We start from the raw sequence: 21,540 nt of genomic DNA on the forward strand, positions 1-21,540 counted from the left end.
TACTCTCAATAGGGAGACTTTCCTGAACTGAGGCCTTCCTAGTTTTGCTTGCATTTCTGCTGCTCTGAGAAGCTGGTAATGTTTTCCCTAGTGGTGCTAATGATTGCTCTTATAATAAAACCTAATCTCTTTCTCTTCGGTTTCAGGGAATAGCTTTGATCTGAGTTGTACTGATACATGCTGTATCACCCAAGATTAAAATTGTACTTAGTGGGTAAATATAAAATACAGCAGAAGTGACATGCAGGGCTTTTAATAGGGAGATTTTGTAGACAAAACAGCTTTTTTTCTGTAGAAAAACAGCTAAAATCCCATGAAATTACTAGATTTCTTCTGAAGTGCCTTATTGCACTGCATTTCACTATGACTAAAAATGTCTCTGAACTGATGTAATGATTTTAGGTTTTATATTTTTCAGAGAAAATGTTAAGATTGCACAGATAACTTACCATTAAGCATGTTCATACTGTGTAGTATCACTATATAAGGAATTAAAATGCATATAATATAAGAGCCAGGTCTAGAGCACAGCTAACAGACGCAGCAGTTTGTGCAGCAGTGTCTGGGCTCTGCTTAGACCCTCTGAGAACCTTGTTGGAAGTTGTGGGGGCGTTGTGGGGACCCTCTGAGGAACGAGAGGGTGCTTGCTGCAGACAGGTAAGGAGAGCTAGGCAAGGACAGCTACAGGAGGCCTTAACTTCTCCTGGGAAGCTCTAGCAAGGTGTAGCTGCTGCTAAGGAGCTCTGTTGGCTGCCCCTGATCAGAGGGAGTTGGGGGCCTTTGTTCCAGCTGACCCTTGATTAGGGTGGGTCAAGCACCCTGTTAGCCAGTGCTAGGGAGAGGCTATATAAGAGCCAGGCCTAGAGCACAGCTAACAGTGGCAGTGAATAGATGCAGCAGTTTGTGCAGAAGGGTGTAAAGAAGGGGTTCTCCTTTCCTGTCATAGTATTATACACTTCCTCAATATGGTTATGACATGCTGCAGAGTGCATTCTCCAGCAGCCATTGGAGTTGCTGCATCTGCCATGTTGGAGGCTTCCACCCGGACAGACCTTCTGACAGTGGACGCAGTGCTGCGGAGAGTGCCTGGGGTCTCTCTGTGAGGCTGGGGTTGACAGTCGTCTTTTCTGCAGAAGGTGTGCTGTTGTTGATGAGTTATGTTGCCAGATAAAGGAGTTACGGGAGGAGGTAAGCAGGTTGTGTAGCATCTGAGAAGATGAGTGAGAGATAGATAGGATATTCTCAGAGACTCTACAGCTTCAAGAGTCTTAACCCCCCATAGCAGTGGAGAGGCAGGTGGGCTCTGTGCCACATGGAACAGTAAGTCAAGCCCTGTAAAACACGAAGCCTAGAAACTGGTCACTTCTCATATGAAAAGGTTCTTGCTCTTCCTGAAACCTTGCAGCTGATGAACAGGTTCAGTGTCTTCCAAACTGAGGAAGAGCTGGGCATGGCTTCAAGTGAAGCAACTGAGCCAATGGACCCTGTGCCAGGCAGGAACACCTGGAAGAAGTGGAGAGTGATTGTTGTGGGTGACTCTGTGCTGCAGGGGACAGAGGCACTCATCTGCTGACCTGACCTCTTGTCTAGAGAGGTTTGCCTGCTGGGGGCTTGGATTTGAGATGTCAAGGAAAGACTACCGAAGCTTGTCTGCCCGTCCAACTATTACCCCCTGCTGCTCTTCTACCCATCCAACTATTACCCCCTGCTGCTCTTCTACATCGGCACCACCGATACTGCTAAGGGCAACTTGTAAAGTATCAAAGGGGACTTCAGAGCTCTGGGGATGGTGGTCAGGGGTCTAGGGGCCCAAATGGTTTTTCCCCCTCAATCCTGTCGGTGAGGGGGAAGGATGGGAGGAGGAGGAGGAGTAGACGGATACGCCAAGTAAACAACTGGCTGCGCTGCTGGTGTCGGCAACAGGGTTTTGGTTTCTATGACCATGAGACACTGAAGATTGACAACTGATTGGGAGAGATGGGATCCACCTCACTAAATGGGATACAAGCATCTTTGCCAACAGGCTGGCCAACATGGTAAGAAGGGTTAAAACTAGGAAAGATGGGGGAAAGGGAGAGTTATTGAGACCATGCAGGCAGCAAAACGGGGCTCAAGTGGGATTACCTCCAGCAATTGCATGCAGCTAGGGAATTACTTACAAGACAAGACTATGGGGAATCCCCTTGCTCCCCTCCTGGGAAATCAGCAGGCTCGAATACCTCTCTTAAGTGCCTGTACACAAATGCACGCGGCATGGGGAATAAACAGGAGGAATTAGAGCTCTGTGTGTGGTTGCATGGCTATGATCTCATTGCAATTACAGAGACGTGGTGGGATAGCTCACATGACTGGAATGCTGCCATGCATGGCTACAGGCTTTTTTAGGAAGGACAGGCCAGGAAGGTGAGGTGGGGGAGTTGCCCTTTATGTGAAAAAGGAACTGGAATGTATGGACCTCTGCCTAGGGGTGGATGATGAGCATGTCGAGAGCTTATGGGTAAGGATTAAAGGGCAGACTAACATGGGTGACACTGTTGTAGGTGTTTGCTACAGGCCACCTGATCGGGAAGAGGAAGTAGATGAGGCCTTCTACAGACAGCTGGAAGTAGCCTCACGATCACAGGCCCTGGTTCTTGTGGGGGACTTGAACCACCCTGATATCTGCTGGAGGAAAAAACACAGCAAGGCACAAGCAATCCAGGAGGTTTCTGGAGAGCATTGATGATAACTTCCTGACACAGGTGATAGAGGGGCTAATGAGGAGAGGTGCACTGCTGGACCTTGTACTGACAAACAAGGAAGGGCTGGTTGGAAATGTGAAGGTTGGGGGCAGCCTTGGCTGCAGTGACCATGAGATGGTGGAGTTCAGGATCCTGCGAGGAGGGAACAGGGCAATAAGTAGGATCGCAACCCTGGACTTGAGGAGAGCAAACTTTGGCCTCTTCAGGGACCTGCTTGGAAGAATGCCATGGGATAGGGCCCTAGAAGGAAGAGGGGTCCAAGAGAGCTGGTTCATGTTCAAGGATCACCTCCTCCAAGCTCAAGATCGGTGCATCCCAAGGAGCAGGAAGTCGAGCAAAGGGGACAGGAGACCTGCATGGATGAACAAGGAGCTCCTGGCAACACTCAAACAGAAGGTGGAAGCAGGGGCAGGCCACTTGGGAGCATTATAGGAATGTGGTCCGAGTATGCAGGGATGTGACTAGGAAGGCCAAGGTCCATCTGGAATTGAATCTGGCAAGGGATGTCAAGAGCGCAAGAAGGGCTTCTATAAACACATCAGTAACAAAAGGAAGACTAGGGAGAATGTGGGCCCGCTGCTGAATGGGACAGGGTCCCTGGTGACGAATGATACAGAGAAGGCAGAGTTACTGAATGCCGCCTTTGCTTCAGTCTTTACTGCTCAGACTGGCCCTCAGGAATCCCAGACCCTAGAGACCATGGAGAAAGTTGGGAGAAAGGAAGACTTCCCCTTGGTTGAGGAGAATTGGGTTAGAGATCATTTAGGCAAACTGGACATCCACAAGTCCACGGGCCCTGATGGGATGCACCCACGAGTGCTGAGGGAGCTGGCCGACGTCATTGCTAGGCCACTCCCAATCATCTTTGAAAGGACATGGAGAACAGGAGAGGTGCCTGAGGACTGGCAGAGAGCAAATGTCACTCTGGTCTTCCAAAAGGGCAAGGAGGAGGATCTGGGGAACTACAGGCCACAGTCAGCCTCACCTCGATCCCTAGAAGAGTGATGGAACAGCTCATCCTGGATGCCATCTCTAAGCATGTGAAGGACAAGAAGGTGATCAGGAGTAGTCAGTGTGGATTCACCAAGGGGAAATCATGCTTAACGAACCTGATGGCCTTCTGTGATGGGATGACTAGCTGGGTAGATGAGGCAGGGAGAGCAGTGGATGTTGTCTACCTTGACTTCAGGAAGACTTTTGATGCCGTCTCCCACAACATCCCCATAGGCAAGCTCAGGGAGTGCGGGATAGATGAGCAGACAGTGAGGCGGATTGAGAAGTGGCTGAAAGGCAGAGCTCAGAGGGCTGTGCTCCGTGGTGCAAAGTCTAGTTGGAGGCCTGTAGCTAGTGGCGTTCCCTCCCCTCCCTCCCCCCCCCCGGGTCAATCCTGGGTCCAGTATTGTTCAACTTGGTCATCAATGACCTGGCTGAAGGGATGGAGTGCACCCTCAGAAAGTTTGCTCTGATACAAAACTGGGAGGAGTGGCTGATCCACCAGAGGGCTGTGCTGCCATTCAGAGGGACCTCGACAGGCTGGAGGTGGGCAGAGGGGAACCTCGTGGAGTTCAACAAAGGGAAGTGCAAAGCCCTGCACCTAGGGAGGAATAACCCCATGCACCAGTACAGGCTGGGGGCTGACCTGCTGGAAAGCAGCTCTGCAGAGAAGGACCTGGGGGTCCTGGTGGACAACAAGCTGAACAGGAGCCAGCAATGTGCCCTTGTGGCCAAGAAGGCCAATGGTATCCTGGGCTGCATTAGGAAGAGCATTGCCAGCAGGTCGAGGGAGGTGATCCTCCCCCTCTACTCAGCCCTGGTGAGGCCGCATCTGGAGTGCTGTGTCCAGTTCTGGGCTCCCCAATACCAGAGAGACATGAAGCCCTCTGCTGGACTCGCTCCAGTAGCTCCTGAGATGATGAAGGGGCTGGAGCATCTCTCCTGTGAGGAAAGGCTGAGAGAGCTGGGACTGTTCAGCCTGGAGAAGAGAAGGCTGAGGGGGGATCTTATCAGTGTGTATAAGTATCTGAAGGGAGGGTGTAGAGAGGATGGGGCCAGGCTCTTTTCAGGAGTGCCCAGCAATAGAACAAGAGGCAACGGGCACAAACTGAAACACAGGAAATTCCATCTGAATGTGAGGAAAAACTTTTTTTCCTGTGAGGGTGACTGAGCACTGGACCAGGATGCCCAGAGAGGTTGTGGCGTCCCCTTCCTTGGAGATATTCAAAAGTCGTCTGGACGCAATCCTGGGCAACGTGCTCTAGGTGACCCTGCTTGAGCAGGGGGGTTGGACTAGATGGTCTCCGGAGGTCCTTTCCAACCTCTACCATTCTGTGATAGGCATGCTTTGTGAAAGTTATTGACTTCCAACTATTTAGTCATAAAAGATTTTGTCTGCACCTATTTCTTTTGTGGATGTAGTTTTAGTCCCTTTTAGGATTGATGTGTGTTATCCAAGTACATATTGACCTATGTATTTGCCTCTGAGCGTCTCGCATTGTTAGGACCTGATCCACATCCTACTGAGAATTTTTCAGATAACTTCAGCAGTCTCCTAAAGTGCTTAAATTTGTATTTTTCTAAAGTATCTTGAAGCATTAGATCAGGCATATATCTTTTGAGTGGGACTATTAAATAGAATTGCGTAGTTTTTATTAGTTATTAATACATTTATGTATCCTTTTCAGGATACTGAGGAATGGAATATTGCCTACCTCAATGTGATATTGGATGTTGTAGGAGAAGACTGCAGAATTTCTATTGAGGGTGTAAATACCCCATATCTCTATTTTTGGCATGTGCAAAACAATGTTTGCATGGCACACTGAAGATATGGAACTCTACAGCATTAATTATCTCCATTTTAGAGAGCCAAAGTCATGGCAAGTTTAACTTTCTTATGAAAGCTCATTTCTGAATGATGTTTGTTTCAGTTGACTAAAGTAAACAGATGTGGTACAGTTGCTTCATGGTGATGAAATTGAAAAATCAAGATAATTGTTAACTGAGAATGCTTTGAAATGTGTGTGTTCTGTGAGTGCAAAAGAACATCTCAGTAACACACTTTTTTTGAAAGAAAAGACTAAAAGTATATAGGGCTAGTTTGAGTTCAACAGAAGAAAAAATAGTAACGAGTCACTGGAAGTTAAATGAGCTAAGAATCCCTAATACTATTTGAGAGAGTTCTTCTAGGGCCTCTTCAAAATCAATCCCTTAAGTTCAATTCACTTAGACATGTGACTAATCCATTGAGACTGCTTGCATGTTTTGTATTAAACATGAATTTGCTTTTTGAATCACAGCAATAATCTCCGATACTCAGCCCCAGAGAGTGAGGGGAGACTCAATGTTTAAGGCACTTCCTAAATATGAAGCTCCTGCTCTCCTTCCCCCATAGTCTTTAGATTCTTAATTGAACAGCCTTTTAGTCAATGAGGAGACAAGAAGATCAAATGATATATGTAATATATATGATTGTGGTTTATGTGTATGTTTACACATATGAGAAAAATGTTCACATTCTGATCAAAAAAATCTTTTTATGTTCTGTTCACAGGTATTTAAGTTCATGAGAAAGATGCACAAAAGAGATGTGATCCATATGTAGGTCCTGGCAGTTTCTAGCCGTCCAAACAATATGGTTAGTGAGAATTTTGTAGTCAGTATTTACTTAAGGCATTATTAGATTTGTCTGTTTTTATATCCATAGAAAGGAGAGACTTAAGCAACTGCACATATTTAAACTGGCAAACTAGAAAACATTGCTTTTTTGATCATGTTATTGTAAAGAATGCAGTAAATTGGTCAGCCGCTGGTTCTAAAGTAACTGCTTTGTGCTTACCTGCCTTTTTTTTTTTAAGCAGTGGAGCTTTTATTAAATATTATGGTTAGATTGAGAAGGTACAGAAGGTCTGTTGGAGTAACGTGTGTCTGGGTATTGCTTAATTGTATGTTTGGTTGGAAATTACTGATTTGATAAAATTGGGCATACTAAGAGGGGCTTCTCAGGCATGAGAGTGAGATGTAAAACAAAAACATGCAAAGATCTGATAATTTCAAAATGCTACAAGATGATAGATACAACTTTAATAAAAACAATGATTGCACAAAATATGATTTTATATCCTGAGGAATATAGTGGCACTATAATTTTTTCCCCATATTGCAAAATTCGAAGTAGCTGAGACACCCATTTTGCCTATTGTCCTTAATGATTAAGAACTGAGAAAACTTAAAATTGTTTTCTTTTGATGTATTTTAAAGAAGCTATGAATGGATTATATAATAAATGTTTTTCTAGTTTACTTTTCCAAATAACCAAAGGCATTAAAAGGTGTCTGTTTATTCTTTAGAATGAGTGGTGGGTACTAATCTCCTTTGAGTCTCTCTGAAACCACATTCACAGATTAGATTTGTCCCATCATTTAAATGTTGTGCAGGAGGGGGAAAATATATTTTTATATTGGGACAGGGGTAAAATCAATATAAAACTGTTGCCATTTTCAAATAAACATGTCCAGTGAAAATAAATAATCCTTGCAATGTTTGCAGCTGAGATGCAAACATTGTGCAAGTATATGAGAACCTAAATATGAAGTTAACTAGATGTTAAGAATTGTAACCTTATAGAAAACTATTTCAAAATAAGATTAAGAATTATTTGCTGTTGTATGCATGCCTTTACAGGAAGAATGCAGTAACAATTTACTTGGATCTTTTCCTATATCAGTAAAATGCACCTGATGTAAACATGACCTTAGGGTAATACTTTCTTCCACAAGGTGGAGGAATCAATTTATCTTAGAATGCAAGTAGTAAAGATCAAGTTGGCACTTCTATTTTAATATTAAACTCAGTTTACAAGCACTATCTTAGTGAATCCAAATACATTAGCATGTACAGTGAGACATTTCCCCTTAAAGAACTACCTGAGTAAGCAGTGAAATTAAGACAGCTGCATCAATCTTATGGAGAACTGAAAAGTACTTTAAGAAGCATGATAGGCTGTATCTTGGCTTTGGATTGTGAGAAGATAACTTAAGAGTTGCTGAATCCAGTAGTCTGATAGAGGCGAGGCTGCCACAGCTCCATGCACCCAGGTCCAGCCAGTAGTGAGGCTGAGCATGTATTCCTAATAGGTACACACACAAACACATGTATACAATATCTATGTGCATACACGGCTGGCCACACAGATGAACACAGACAGAAACATTCGGCACTCTCACAAATCCAAACAGTGCTAACAGCCTCATCCTGTTCCCCTCTCTGGCTGATCAGGATGAAGGTCTGTTAGTGGTAAATATACACATATGCAATATTGATCCCTTCAGTAGCTGGTCTTAGACACTCAGTCTATCTAGTAGTAGGCTCCTGGAGCCCCTGGTCTCTCAGTTGCCTCATGCACAGGTGCAAACGGCACACAAACGGGTCTCTCTGGTAGCTGGTCTAGACCTATGACCTTACCAGTAGCTGACCCTCAGACCCCATGGTCTCTCCAATAGCTGCCTTGGACTCCCTGGTCCCTCCAGTAACCAACTGTCAGACTCTCTAGTCCCTCCAGTATCTGGCCCAGACTTATGGCCACCCCGATACCTGGCTCCCAAGCCTCTTATCCTACTTGCTGGCTAGTCCAGCTTGATTTTCACTGGCAAATATGCATACATGCCCACACACAACGTGCATGCACTCCAGTTGCTGGTACCACAGACACATGGCCCCTTCTCCAGAGGCTGGCACTTAGACCTCCATACACACACACGCACATGCACACAGACTAGAGCGCCCCCTCACCCAGAAAAAGATTTTAATGAGAAGACAGGACAGGCTGTGCTGATCAGGTGCAGGGCATGGCCAGACAAGCGTACTGACCAGGCATCTGTTTGCATGCAACCAGCCCCTTTTATCCCCTTATCCCTGTTTTCCCACACTTGTTCCTCCCCAGTCCCCCTTGATCGCTTCCTTTCTCCATCTCTGGTCCTTCCCATAATAAGTCTTGCACAACCCCTAAGTGTTCTATCCCTGCATCCCATACTGAGTCCCATACCCCTGTAGGCAGTAACCCTCCTCGGTCTGTAAGGTGACCTGGAGAGCTTCTCCCACTGATCCATCTGGTGGGTGTCACCCCCAAGCCCATGGGGCTGATGGCTCCTCTGTGACAGACCTGGGAGAAGCTGGGGCAGGGTGCTCCATTAGCACTGATTAGGTTACTGGGGTTCCTCCACCTGCCCTCCTATGCTCCTTTGTATTTATGGAGATGAGCCTTTAATCACATAACCTAACAATAACCACTTTCGGATAAAACTGACCACAATGGCAATAATTATGGAATTTGGAGCTTTTGAAAGCTAATCTGTGCTTAAATATTTCTGCTTATTCTCTATGCAATTTTGCTATTAGTAGTTATGCAAAGAAGTGTACGTATGTAAATTATGTATACTGATTCCTCCATTGATTGCCTCATACAAAACACAGGAACTTATGGTATGTCTTTGACAAACACAGGTATGTCTTTGATAACAATTTGTCAGATCAGGAATATGGTGTGTGTATGTATGTGTGATATGTATGCCTGCTTTTTAGATTACTTTTTGCTTGCAAAAACATTACTCAAGACAGAAGATAACTTGAAGGAAAAAAGGGAATTAACAGAGAATTAAAAAAACTCTGATGAACAGAACAATATGTGTGTGTGTGTGTCCTGTGTCTCCTCCTGTGTCTCCTGCCCCTAGCAACTACCACCCTTTCTTAAATATGTGCTCCTCTGATTGGTTGAAGTTTTGGCACGTGGTGGGTTGTTTCCATCCGTTATGACATCCTCCTGCACAGGTCACCCCTGCAACTGAAACCCTGCCATTTGTGCCCAATACATTCCACCTCTCACCTCTACGAAACACATATTTAAGGACCGTTTGAATATACATCCATTATAAATGCCATTTTTGACATCATCATAACCTTCATGTACATGCATTATAAACTTTACACTTCTTCCCAGACAATAGGAATTGACACCGTATAACGTGTGCATGCACTCAGTAAAACTCCACCCCTCACCCCTGGGAACCAGATTATCAGGGTTAACATTGTCACAGTCTGAGTATGTACCCCTCACAAACTCCACCCCTTGTTGCTGTGGACCAGACTATAGGGTTTAATATTATAACAATGGGAGTACACGCTTATCACAAACTCCACTCTTCACTCCTGGGAACTTGATTATTGGGATTAACACTATTACAGTTTGAATACGTACTCCTCTCAAACTCCACACCCCTTGTCCCTGCAGACCAGGCTATAGGGGTTAACACTGTAACAAACTAACCATATATCTATTACAAATTCCACCCCTTATCTCTACAGACTAGATTATTAGGTTTAACGTAATAATCTGAACTTTTGTTGCAAACTTCAGGCCTTGTCCCTGCAAAACACAGCCAAGACCATTATAGCAGTTTGAATATTCATCCATTACAAATTCAACACTTTTTTCCCTCCGTGGGGTATCTCCTTTGCGGGAACAGCAAGATCGGGCCGTTGCTCCACATATCCCTCCATCAGCTGATCCCAAAGCCCTCCTCTGCTGCACACCAAAAAGGTGAACAAATGTGTATAATTTTTAAAACACTACAGTGTAAAATAGTTTACTAAATATACACTGCATGCATCCTTAAACTTTTTCTCCAACAGAAATAAGAATAAATGAGTCATTATTATTGCATTTGAAATATCCTCAACACCACAAAAAATAATTGCTTTGGGCCTGCTTAATAAAAGGTCACATATTTGTTATTAATATTCTTCAAGATTTACATAATTTTAATCCTTCTAGAGGAGAGAAATATAAAAAATATTGGTGTTGATAGGTATAAGAGTCAGATGAACAGCACAAAGAAGCAACATTGCTTTGAGGTAACTAATATGCCCTGAAACAGTTTCCAAAATGTAAAAGTCTTATTCAGATTTCTTGGATTTATGAATTTATAATATAAACTGAAGCATCATCTACATCTTTTGCATGAGTCTAATATACATACTCTAACCAATATTATAGTTTTATTTTATAAGCTATCATCTGTTTTCTAGAAAGTTTTAAGTTCCAAGCGCAGTTCAGTATTTGGACAATATGACGTGGAACAAAATTTCTCCTTTGTTACACAAACAGCTTATATAACATGCAGCTGCATTCTGTTTATACAGAGCTAGTTAGCGCTAAACATGTTGCCAGACCTTTGTCCAAGGCCACTAGCTGCCGTGATAACAAATATCTTCCGTGTTTCCGCTACATGTGGATGGGAAGAATAAAAATAAGAAAAGAAAGTAGTAGCATATGAACAGATTTTAGTGTGGAATATGGGAGTAACATATAGAATTTCCATTAGAGGTGGGGAGATGGTTATGTTCAAATTAGAAGAGGAGAATTAGCCACACTGGATTCTTGCTGAGAATGCTCTGGAGAGTTAGAGATAATATCAAAAGTCATAGCGATCAACTAAAAAGGAAACTATCATTAGAAACAAAAACTTTGGTGTACTAGTTTGTCAACAGTGTGAAGGGCTTGTAAGTACTTGCAACCAGGCAAGCATTTTGTAGTGAAAAATGTCGTCCAAAATGTGAGAACTTTGCTGAGGAAGAAATGGCAGTTAATAAGTAAGAAACTAACAAAGTAGGTGTTAAAAGCTGACAAAGGTTGTTTTAAAAAAGTCCAAAGACAGGAAGAGAAAGTTTTCAATGTCAGCAACAATTCTGAGGAGTGAAGAGACTGAAAGCAAAACTTGAGTTTGGGAGGGAGTCCAGAGAGAAATTATATTTTTGCTGTGGAAGAGGATTTTGTCTCTTGACAAGTTTAGGATAGGGAGGGAATTTTTTTAGCTGGATAAAGGACCTTGAGATCCCTTATGGTAAAATATTTAATGTTACATTGAGTTAGCTTGCACCTGGTAGCGTTATATATTATCTGTGCAAGTTTCTGGTCTAGCAAGCATGGAAATCTTAATGTTTCATGTCCTGTTTCTTTTTACTGAGATAAGAATAATTGGGTGAATACAAGAGGCTGCTCTGCATCAGTCCAATGACCGTCTTGTCATTTGATGGGATATTTTTTGTATAACAAAGCACCCATTCTTTATTTTTGGTGTGTTTGTGTTAGTATTATGAACAATTCTATTCTAAAAGCTGCATTACACTCAAGGCATATTGCTTCTCTATAGTTCTTATTAAAAAAAAATAAAGAAAATTAACTGGATACCTCACAATGATCACCAGTTTTCCATCCATGTATAGTCAGTAACCAGATGGTGCCATGCAATATTTTTTGGTATAATCTGGTATGAGTTTAGTCTTTGGTAATCTCTTCTCAAAAAAAAAAAAAAAAAAAAAACAACAAAGGGAAGCAGGCAGCCTAAATTAAGAATGTACAATTCATTATAGCAAGATTCCCTGTTTTTTTTAATGTTCTTAGCATCAGCAACAATAAAAAAATATTTTATTTTCTGTATGTTTTCTGTTTGGTCTTCAAGAAACATGTTTTTTGCCTCCCAGTGATCACTAACTCTTCAATGTACAACAGCCTTTCATTTAGGATCACTATACCTGATTCACAGAAGGATCAGAAAAATGTTGGGGTGGGGGGGGGGGAGAGGTGGTGGAAGGCTGCTGCCTTTAATCTCATTGAGAAAATCTCTTTGACCCAGCAAGTCGGGGGGGGGGGGGGGGGGAAGGTAGCAGTCAGCATGTGGAACTAATGGCTGTATTTATGATACAAGAGGAGACCCCACCACTCCTGAGTTGTGCATATATACTGACTCATGGGCAGATTAACCATATGGGTCAGTAAGTGGCAAGCAGACAACTGGACAATACACAGGAAACCATTCTGGTGTCAGGACTTATGGAAGCAGTTGGCCAAGAAGTGTGTGAATTCAAACCTGCAGGTTCGACATGATGCTCGTGTCACCCAAGGTGTCAGCAAAGAGAGGGAGCACAATGTCATAACACATCGGTTAGCTCAAATTAATAGTGTTACTCTATTTCCTGATACTCCATCTCCTGATGAGGAAGCCCTCACTAAATGGGCCCATGAGAAGTTCAGACACCTGGGTGTTGATGGCATGTATAAACGGGCTCAAAGCCAGGGCATTCTGTGTACTCGGGAAGCAGTACAGCAGCATGGAGTTTGTAAAGTACTAAAAGCTAAAAGGTTATGAGCAGATTCAACAAGGCCCTGTTCCTGGTCACACCAGGCAAATGGATTATACTGGGCCTTTACCAAAAGCACAGGGATTACAGTACACATTAGTAATGTTAGACACACACAAATTGTGTTGCTGTGTCCCCAACTACACATGCCAACCAGAAAGGGACACTGAAAGGTCTGCAATTCCTTATCCAGTGAATAGGCCCACCTGCATGTACCAGTTGGACAATGGGTCTCACTTTACAGGCCAAATGGTCAGACAGTGGGCTGCTGAGCATGAAATACACTGGATATATCATATACCCTATCGCCCCAGAGGAAATAGTCAATGCCGCATTAAAAAAAAAAAAAAAAAAAAAGTTACGTGCACTGATTCCCTCTCACATTTTGCATAATTGGCTAACAGTGTCAGGGAGCAGAAAGGGGCAGCTGCTCCCTAAGGGACAGGGAGCCAAGGGGGATAACATGGCCAGCAGGGCAGGGGCCTCACCAGCCAGGGCCCAGTCCCACAGTACCCAATAAAGGCAAACAGGGCAGAGCCAGAGATCATGACTGAGTTCAACCAAGAGTCAAGATCACCAGGCAAGGTCCTGGTGAGGGGGCAGGTTTGAGGTCAAGCCAGGAAATCAATCTGCAGGTCAGGGTCAGGATAGGATCTAGTAATTGCTGAGCAAGCCAATGGTGACAAGGCAGGTCCAAGGTCAGGCCAAGAAGTCAGCCCACAGGTTGGAGTCTGGATCAACAGGGTCTATGGCCAAGCATAGGATGCCTGTAGCTAACCTGGAGACCATCACTCCTACAACATAGCTCAGGCAAAAACTGAAGGCCCAGAGCTGAGCTTAAACAGAGCTCCTGGGCCCATGGGAGGGAGTGTGGGTGGAGGCCCCAGGTGAGGCTGGTCAGGGCCATTAAGGCCTATTAATGCCCTCAGGGCCCTGACAGTAGTAGTATAAGGACAATTTTTATCCAAGAAAAGAAGTAACGTGTGCCATGGCCCCCAGCTTCTGGCAGAAGGCCCACAACTTCTGGCCATATGTCCCACTTGCCCCAGAAGTCAAGTGGTCTTTTTACTCCACCTCACTTTGCCCCTGGAGTCGCGATTTTGTAAAACATCATACACCACGTGTTCACAGACTGCCCTGTGATTGGCCGGCAGGACCAGCCACCCCTTCCAGTTTACCCAGAAGTTTGTCAGAACAGGAAGTCCCTTCCCACTACATACACGAGGCCCACCATTTTATGGCCGAGAGCTGCCATTTTTTAAAATGTCACAACCCACATGTTTTCATACTGCTCTGTGATTGGCTGAGGGCTGTTTCTTGACACCATCATACCCCACATGTATTCAGACAACCCTGTGATTGGCTGGCAGGACCAGCCACCCCTTCCAGTTGACCTGGAGGTATGTCAGAACAGGAAGCCCCTGCTTACAATACAAACAGAGGCTGCCATTTTTGACAACGTCATGCCCCATGTGTTTTCATAGTGCTCTGTGATTGGCTGGTTGTCATTTTTTGAAACCGTCATACCCACATGATCTCAGAGCCCCCTCTATTTGGCTGCCTGTTTCCTTTGGACCAGGAAGTGCTCATATACAAAAATATATATATTTATATGCAATATATATACATAGATACACTTTTATATATATATATATTTTATATGTGTGTATATATAGCATATATATATGCATCTATAAAGATCTATAAATTAAATATTCGTAAAAGTGTAGGTATAAAATGGATAAAACATTCTTTAATAGGAGCTATTGAATGAATAATTAAAGTTTAAATGTGAATAGAATGTAATTAAACAAAAGTAAAAGACATGTACTATGCTCCTGGGGAGGTGGGAAGCTTTGTGGGGTATAAATCCCCTTTTTGAAGGTGCTAAAAGGCAAATTGACGATCTGAACAGAAGCCGAGTGGCAACCTGGCTTGCAAACCAGGTCGCTTACAGCTTACACAAGGTGGCAAGAAAGAACTTGAGCAGAAACAAGGTGATTGCGACAGAGGTGCCTTCAGAATGGCAGGCAGACTTGGTGGAAATGCACCAGTTTTCCAAATGATGGTGTTAATCCTAACAGTGATAGACATATTATCCAAGCATTATCCAAGATTTGAGAAAGGTTATGAGCAGATGTTCCCAGATGAAATTTCATTGTAGCTGAAATTGTGAGAAGGGGACAGATACCCATGTACCACTTAATAGACTACAGTTATGAAGCAATCAAGGGAACATTTTATCCTGAAGAACTTCAGAAAGTGAATCCCGATAAGGACAGAATCTACAATCGCTGCAAAAGGGGAAGGAACAAAGAAACAGCTGCTGGTGAAGTGGTGTGGCTGGCCCCAGAAATTTAACGGTTGGATAGAAGCCTCCCAAGGCCAGGACATCCAGAGATTGGGGGTAGAGTGCTGGGAGAAGAAGGATGGTAGAGGGGGGTTTCTACGTCACGCTACCCAGCAATGCCAGCACCAGAATTTTCCCGCAAAACACCAGCTCAAACTTTACCATACAGCTGGTGAGGCCCCTGGAGCTCTCAGGCAAGTGGGAGGTGGGGCTGGCAGAAACACAGTACCCGCACAGCTGGAATAACATCAACAAAGATGCCAGCTTTGAAATAGCATTGTAGGGTAAGAAATGGCAGCATACTTTGTGGAAAGGCTATTATCCATCCCTCTCCATGTTGATGGAACATATGAACCACCTTATTAACCCCCACAGCAAAGCTTCAGCTGTCAGCTCTCCAGCACTAGGCTTAAAATGGATGAAAATCCTTACACTTTTTCTACACCTGGGAATCTAGCACATATTTTGGGGGCTTCTCCGGGGGTTGCTGCTAAGAAATTTCCCTTTGTGGCGAACATCACCAGAGGGTTTCACTCCTCTACACAGATCTTGTAGAGCACCAGCTCGTTAGGGACTTCCATTATTGCACTGTGTTCTGACCAGCGGTAATAACGCCGACATTGTTACTGTGACATATGATAAGCCACACTACGAACCAGTAAACCGACAGCACATCGACGTGATCAGCACCGAACTAGAGACTGACCAGGACAAGCACATATCATTTCCCTTTGGGAAGGTGATTGCAAAGCTTCATCTTTGGCCCTGGAAGTCTCTGATATTTTAAGAAACCACACCAAAATGGTAGCGGTAAAGAACTATGCGGATAAAGAATTATGGGGACCTGTCCTTGTACATGAATTATTACAGAGCCCAGGCCGGCAATGGTCTCCCAGGTTTTCAAGGCGTTCCCGTGATGTATGGGGGGGGGGGGGGTATTGGAGGTATATCCCTTAGCCTGTTTAGAAAGGCCGTCCTGCTTTTGAAAAGGGGATTGGAAATTGTTAATTCACACGTTAAAAGTGCTTCTCAAGATATTGCAAAAAAGGTGTTTGGACATGTTTCCAAGCCTGCCCTGGACAAGTTGGAAACACTGGCAAATCAGGAGGGCTCGGGGCTTGTTTAAATTCAAAGGAGAATCCTTAAAAGAAAGAGAGCTACATCACACCCCCAGAGGAAATGCCCACCCCAGCCCTTTAAAAGGAAAAGGGTGGGGGGCACCAGACAACAGTCTGACCAGGACAAGAAGAAAAAGAACAACAAGCCAGGCCAAACAGTACAAAAGAAACAGAAAACCCAGAGAAAGAGGTCCCATTCTACTGCTAGAAAAGGAGATATATTTTAAAAGGGATGGCTGTTGTTCATGGCTGCTCAGAACAATGGACCAAATCCGAGCTGGATTTGTTTGGTGGCCCTGATGCAGACCAGCGTTGAGAAAAGCCTGTTTATTGAGGTGCTCCCACTTTCCGCTATTGCAGAGTCTGCACCTCTGGACTTTTTCATAGCTGGGAATGGAGAAGATGACATAGATCTGAACAACACTCTGCTGTACTTCTGTTGCAAGATTGTAAAAGCTTACAGGTCCAACCTTAGTGCCAGTGAGGCCGTGGTCCTCGTGAACTATCCGCTGCCCTCTATTTTCAACCAGTTGGACGTTATGCTGGGGGGGCTGACGGATAAGCCAGAGCAACAACTGCTACCCCTACTGTGCCTTCATTGAGTTGCTTCTCAATTACAGCCATGACATGCTGTCCGTGCGCATCTTCATGGGGCTGTTCTACAAAGACACTGCTGGGCAGCAGGAAGCAGTCATGCTGGATGGGGTTGGTAATCAGGGGTTTAGGCAATGCTTGGCTCTGACGGCCCCCGAGTAGGAGGATCAAACTGTTGGGACCCCTCCACAGCGATCTGTTCTTTCAAGACAAGCTTTTCTTGAATGGCGTGTATGTAAAAATTAAGCTGATGTGCAGCAAAGACAGCTTTTGTTTGATGAGCTCCCCGTCAGTAGAGACCTGTAAGCTGGTTATTACCTATGCCTCGGTGTTTTCGAAGAAACTGCAGGTAGCGCCCGAGGTGCATTTGGGACATTACTTACAGCCAACACTAAATATCTGGTGAACCAGGTGGGCATGAAAGCATTCAGCAAACCGACCAGCAGTTGTGTCAGCAATCAGGAAAGTTTGTTTCTGGGACAACTGCCCAAGCTTGTTGTTTTTGGGTTCTAGTTGATGACGCTTTTAACAGCAATTATGCTAAGAATCCTTTCAACTTTCAACATTATGATATAAATTTTATGGCACTGTACGTGGATGGTGAACAAACACACATGAAACTGCTGCAGCCTGATTTTGAGAACAGCTGCTGTGTGAGAGAATACATACGGCTGGTTAAGATGATTGGCAGCCATATGAAAGATCATTCCCTCCTTATTGACAGGGAAGAGTTTGCCCGTGGCTATACCCTGTTCGCCTTCGACCTGTCTCCAGACCAAGAATGTGCTGATCGCTATTCCCTGATTAAAACAGGGAACCTGAGAGCAGAAGTACGCTTTGCAGGGGCCTCACCACCCCGTTAATATGGTCATGTACGGTGTATTTGACAACGTGATAGAAATAAACCAGAGGAGAGGTGTGCTCTTCAACTACATGCGAGGATGGACACCAAACAGCTCTCTCGGGTTTTTTTTCAGCAGACCCCTGCGCCAGAGAAACATTTCCAGGCGTGTACCCAAGTGACTGGCTCCCCAGGGCCCATGTTTCTCCAAGAATAGCGAGTGTGGTTGTGAATACGCATCCACATAACCAACCTGGAGAGCACTGGCTAGCAATTTTCCTGGCAGATCAGAACCACGCGCAGTTTTTTGACTTGTATGGCTGCCCCCTAAACAGCACTCTCCTTCCTGAAAGCATCATGTCCTTTTTAAAGCACAACGCCACGGATATTGCTTTCCAGAGGAAGCAACTGCAGCAGCCACTCTCCATGGCCTGTGGATATCACTGCGTTGTCTTCCTACATCACTGTAACAAGGGACTACCTTTTGAACAGGTTTTAAAACTTTATTCTGATGATTTCATGCAAAATGACCAGCTGGTGATCCATTTTGTAAAAAATGAATATGGAGCTTTCCCTGTGACCAGAGCTTCTCATAAAATGTTTCAAAAGACCCAGGCCTCCATCTCTTGTAATGATTTTCATAGATGTACTTTGTAAATAAAACTTACACCCCAACCGAAGGGCTGTGTGTGTGTGTGCTTTAACCATTCCCCCCGCCCCCAACATTTTTTTAAATGGACACTATAGGCAACAAATTTGAAAGGTTTTATGAATATTTATTTTCAACAGAAAACTTTACAGGGTGAGCCACTGAGCTTTAGGTATCTTCCTCTTCTTAGGTGGTGTGTGTGGTGCTGCTCGGTCCTCCTCAGGCACTTTTAGTTGCTCCAAGAGATCCTGGTTCACTGTATTACCCATGACAGAAGACAGGACATTCACTGCAGCCACGGCTTTCATAAAAGCATTCCAGCCTTTAGGTGTTCTCAGGCTAGAAGGGGCACGAGTCTGAAGGACATCTCGGACTAAATCAGGCAGGCTGGGCCCCTTGATGACATCTCCTTTCTATACAAAACTTCCCTGGTTGTCCCAAGAAGAAATATGTTTGCGTTGCCCTAGTTTACCTAGGAGTATTTGTGCATTCTTCCTATACTGTGGATGTGTGCTATCCAGCACTTTCTGAACAACAGGGTTGGGTTCCTCAGGAGTCTCGAGGGGCTTTTCTGCTTCTCTCTTGTTTTGTTCCAGAAAGACAAGAGTTGTTTTCCCCCTTTCCTGATCACTCTGCTTCATGTGTGCCAAGTACTTTTGAAGAGTGGCTGTATACACCTTGGCTTTTTCATAGGCCATCAAGCCTGGTTTCTGGAGAATGGCCCTCGTTTCGATATCCAAAGAGTGCACGTGTCAGCCCTAACATCTTCCCTAGATAGTGGCGGCACCCTTAGCTGCTCCAGCTGGTTTACAGGCACCAGATACATTTTTTCTGCATATTCCATCACTGCTTTACCAAAAGCCCTGTGATGAGTGTGTGGCGGACAGATGAGTGAACTTTTGCCTTAAACATTTCTTGGTACATAAGGTGCAAGCAAACCATAACCCCAAACAAGCCATCTGTTCCCGGCGGAAACAGGACTGAGCTGCTGCGACCCCCGAAACGGTCTCCCTGCAACCACCCGGGACACGCCGAGCCTGCGCCGAACCAGGGCACGATCGGGCAGACTTTGGGACCTGGCCCTAGTTCAGTGAGAAAGGGCCCCAGAGCTGGTGCAGGCTGGAAAGATAAGGGAGTTACAAGCAATCTGCATTCCTATGCTTCACACTCCAGGAGGGAGGATGTGAAGGCTTTGAAATAAGGCCTGCTTGGGCGCCAGGACCCTGGGAAGCAAAGCCTCCTCTCACTGCTGAAACAGTGTTAATTAAGGGGGGGGGGGGGTGTCTGGATTGTATCCTCTTCCTCAGGACCTTGGAAGATAACACCTACTGTCACTGCTGGGGCAGTGCTAATTGCTGGAACAACACCTCTTTGTGTTTGTGCCTTGAGAGACAAGGGTGGGACCCAAGGAATCAAAACATATCTGTCAGCAGGAACCGCAACAGTAAAGATAAGGGAGAAAAACAGCCTGCCTAGGAACAACGATGAGACCCAATAAGGAGCAGGAGACCCCAGACCTAAATATTACTATTGGTCCAAACTACTGCATGAAGGGTGGAGAGCTTAGATTGGAAAGTATAATTGCCCAGGGATTTCTTTGTTCGGGGTCCCTCTTCGGAGGCACCCAACTCGAGCTGTAACTACTGCACGCGTGTCATTGCAATTTATTTATTTAATTTGCCTTGATTTGGCTCTGAACTTTTCAGCGGGAACCTAGGGTTGGACCCTGCTCGAGCTGTAATTACTGCACGCGCATCGCTAAAATTTACACCCAGGGTGAAGAGGACCAACGGGATGCCGCTGGATCCACGGGTGGTGATATCTCTTTCTCTCTCCCCCTTTCTCTCTCTCTCTTTCTCTCTCCTCCCCTTCGCCTTTCCCCACCTTTTCTCCCCACTCCGTGGAAAATAAAGTTAAAAGGTTGTACAGTATTTGACTGGTTTTAGCGTCTTAATCTCGTCCTTGGGATCGTAACGAAACCCCCCCCCAATATTGGATCGGGACAGAGTGGAAGAGCAAAAATTAGAAGAGGACCGATAAAACCTCTGGCTTGCTTCACTAGCAGCTTCTTTCTTTTGAAGGACACACTTTTACTACTCAGGCTTTTAATGAATTTGTGGCCCTTTTTCAGCATGTGTATATGGTGAGATGTTAATGGAATGTTCCCCTTCAAGGTATTCAGGGCCATTTCAGAAATGGCCTTTATCAGGTCATCAGAAACATTGCAGAGTCCTGCTTTCCTCTGCTGGGGGTGGGGGTGGGGGGGGGGGAGGACCAGATCAATAGCTCCAGGAGGGAGAGGTTACTCTTCAGACATGGGACATCATGCTCCCAAGTCTGCACAAATAGCAACGCAGGGCATCGTTTCGCCTCCTCTCTATTTCTTGCCGAGCAATGGTCTTTTTTTTTTTTTTTTTTTTTTAATATGCAAATGTCTGGCCACTATGGCAGAAAAAGGCCAGTTCTTAGTCTAAAAGCCTCAGGTGTAGAAGCATTTAAATTGTCAACCGGGTACCCATATGGTGCCTTCATAGCATCTTCAAATACTTCTAAAAAGAAGTGGGCCTTTCTAGAATACAGCTATCATCTGTCTAAGGATGCAACCTGGAGCTTATCTCATGGGTTCTTAAATAACACCATATATTTTGTGTTGAGGGCGATGGTGCAGTTCTTTTTACCCTGTGTAGAGAGAACAGCTGCGAGGAGATCTGGCGAGGAGCCAGGTGACTGGCAGAGTACGTGATAGCAGCCCCAGAGTGTGCTCTCTACACACTGATCAAATTCCCATCAAGGCCAGACATGCATATTCTGTTTTGTCAACAATGTCTAGCTGCTTTGCAACCAGCACTCAAGCTTAGCATAGTCGAGATAAGGAAATATCTCTAGTAGCTAAAAGGGGCCCTTAGGATACACAAAGCAAGTCCCATCTGGTTGTCCGACCCGTGCATCCAGCAGCCTCCCATCAGCGGCCCCTCTGTGCGGTTTCCGGGGCTTCCCGCACAGTCTGGAGTGCAATCCCTTCATTAAATATAATTTGTTTAACCCCTCATGTGCCT

Source organism: Dromaius novaehollandiae, chromosome W (assembly GCF_036370855.1).
Source record: "Dromaius novaehollandiae isolate bDroNov1 chromosome W, bDroNov1.hap1, whole genome shotgun sequence".
NCBI lineage: Eukaryota > Metazoa > Chordata > Aves > Casuariiformes > Dromaiidae > Dromaius > Dromaius novaehollandiae.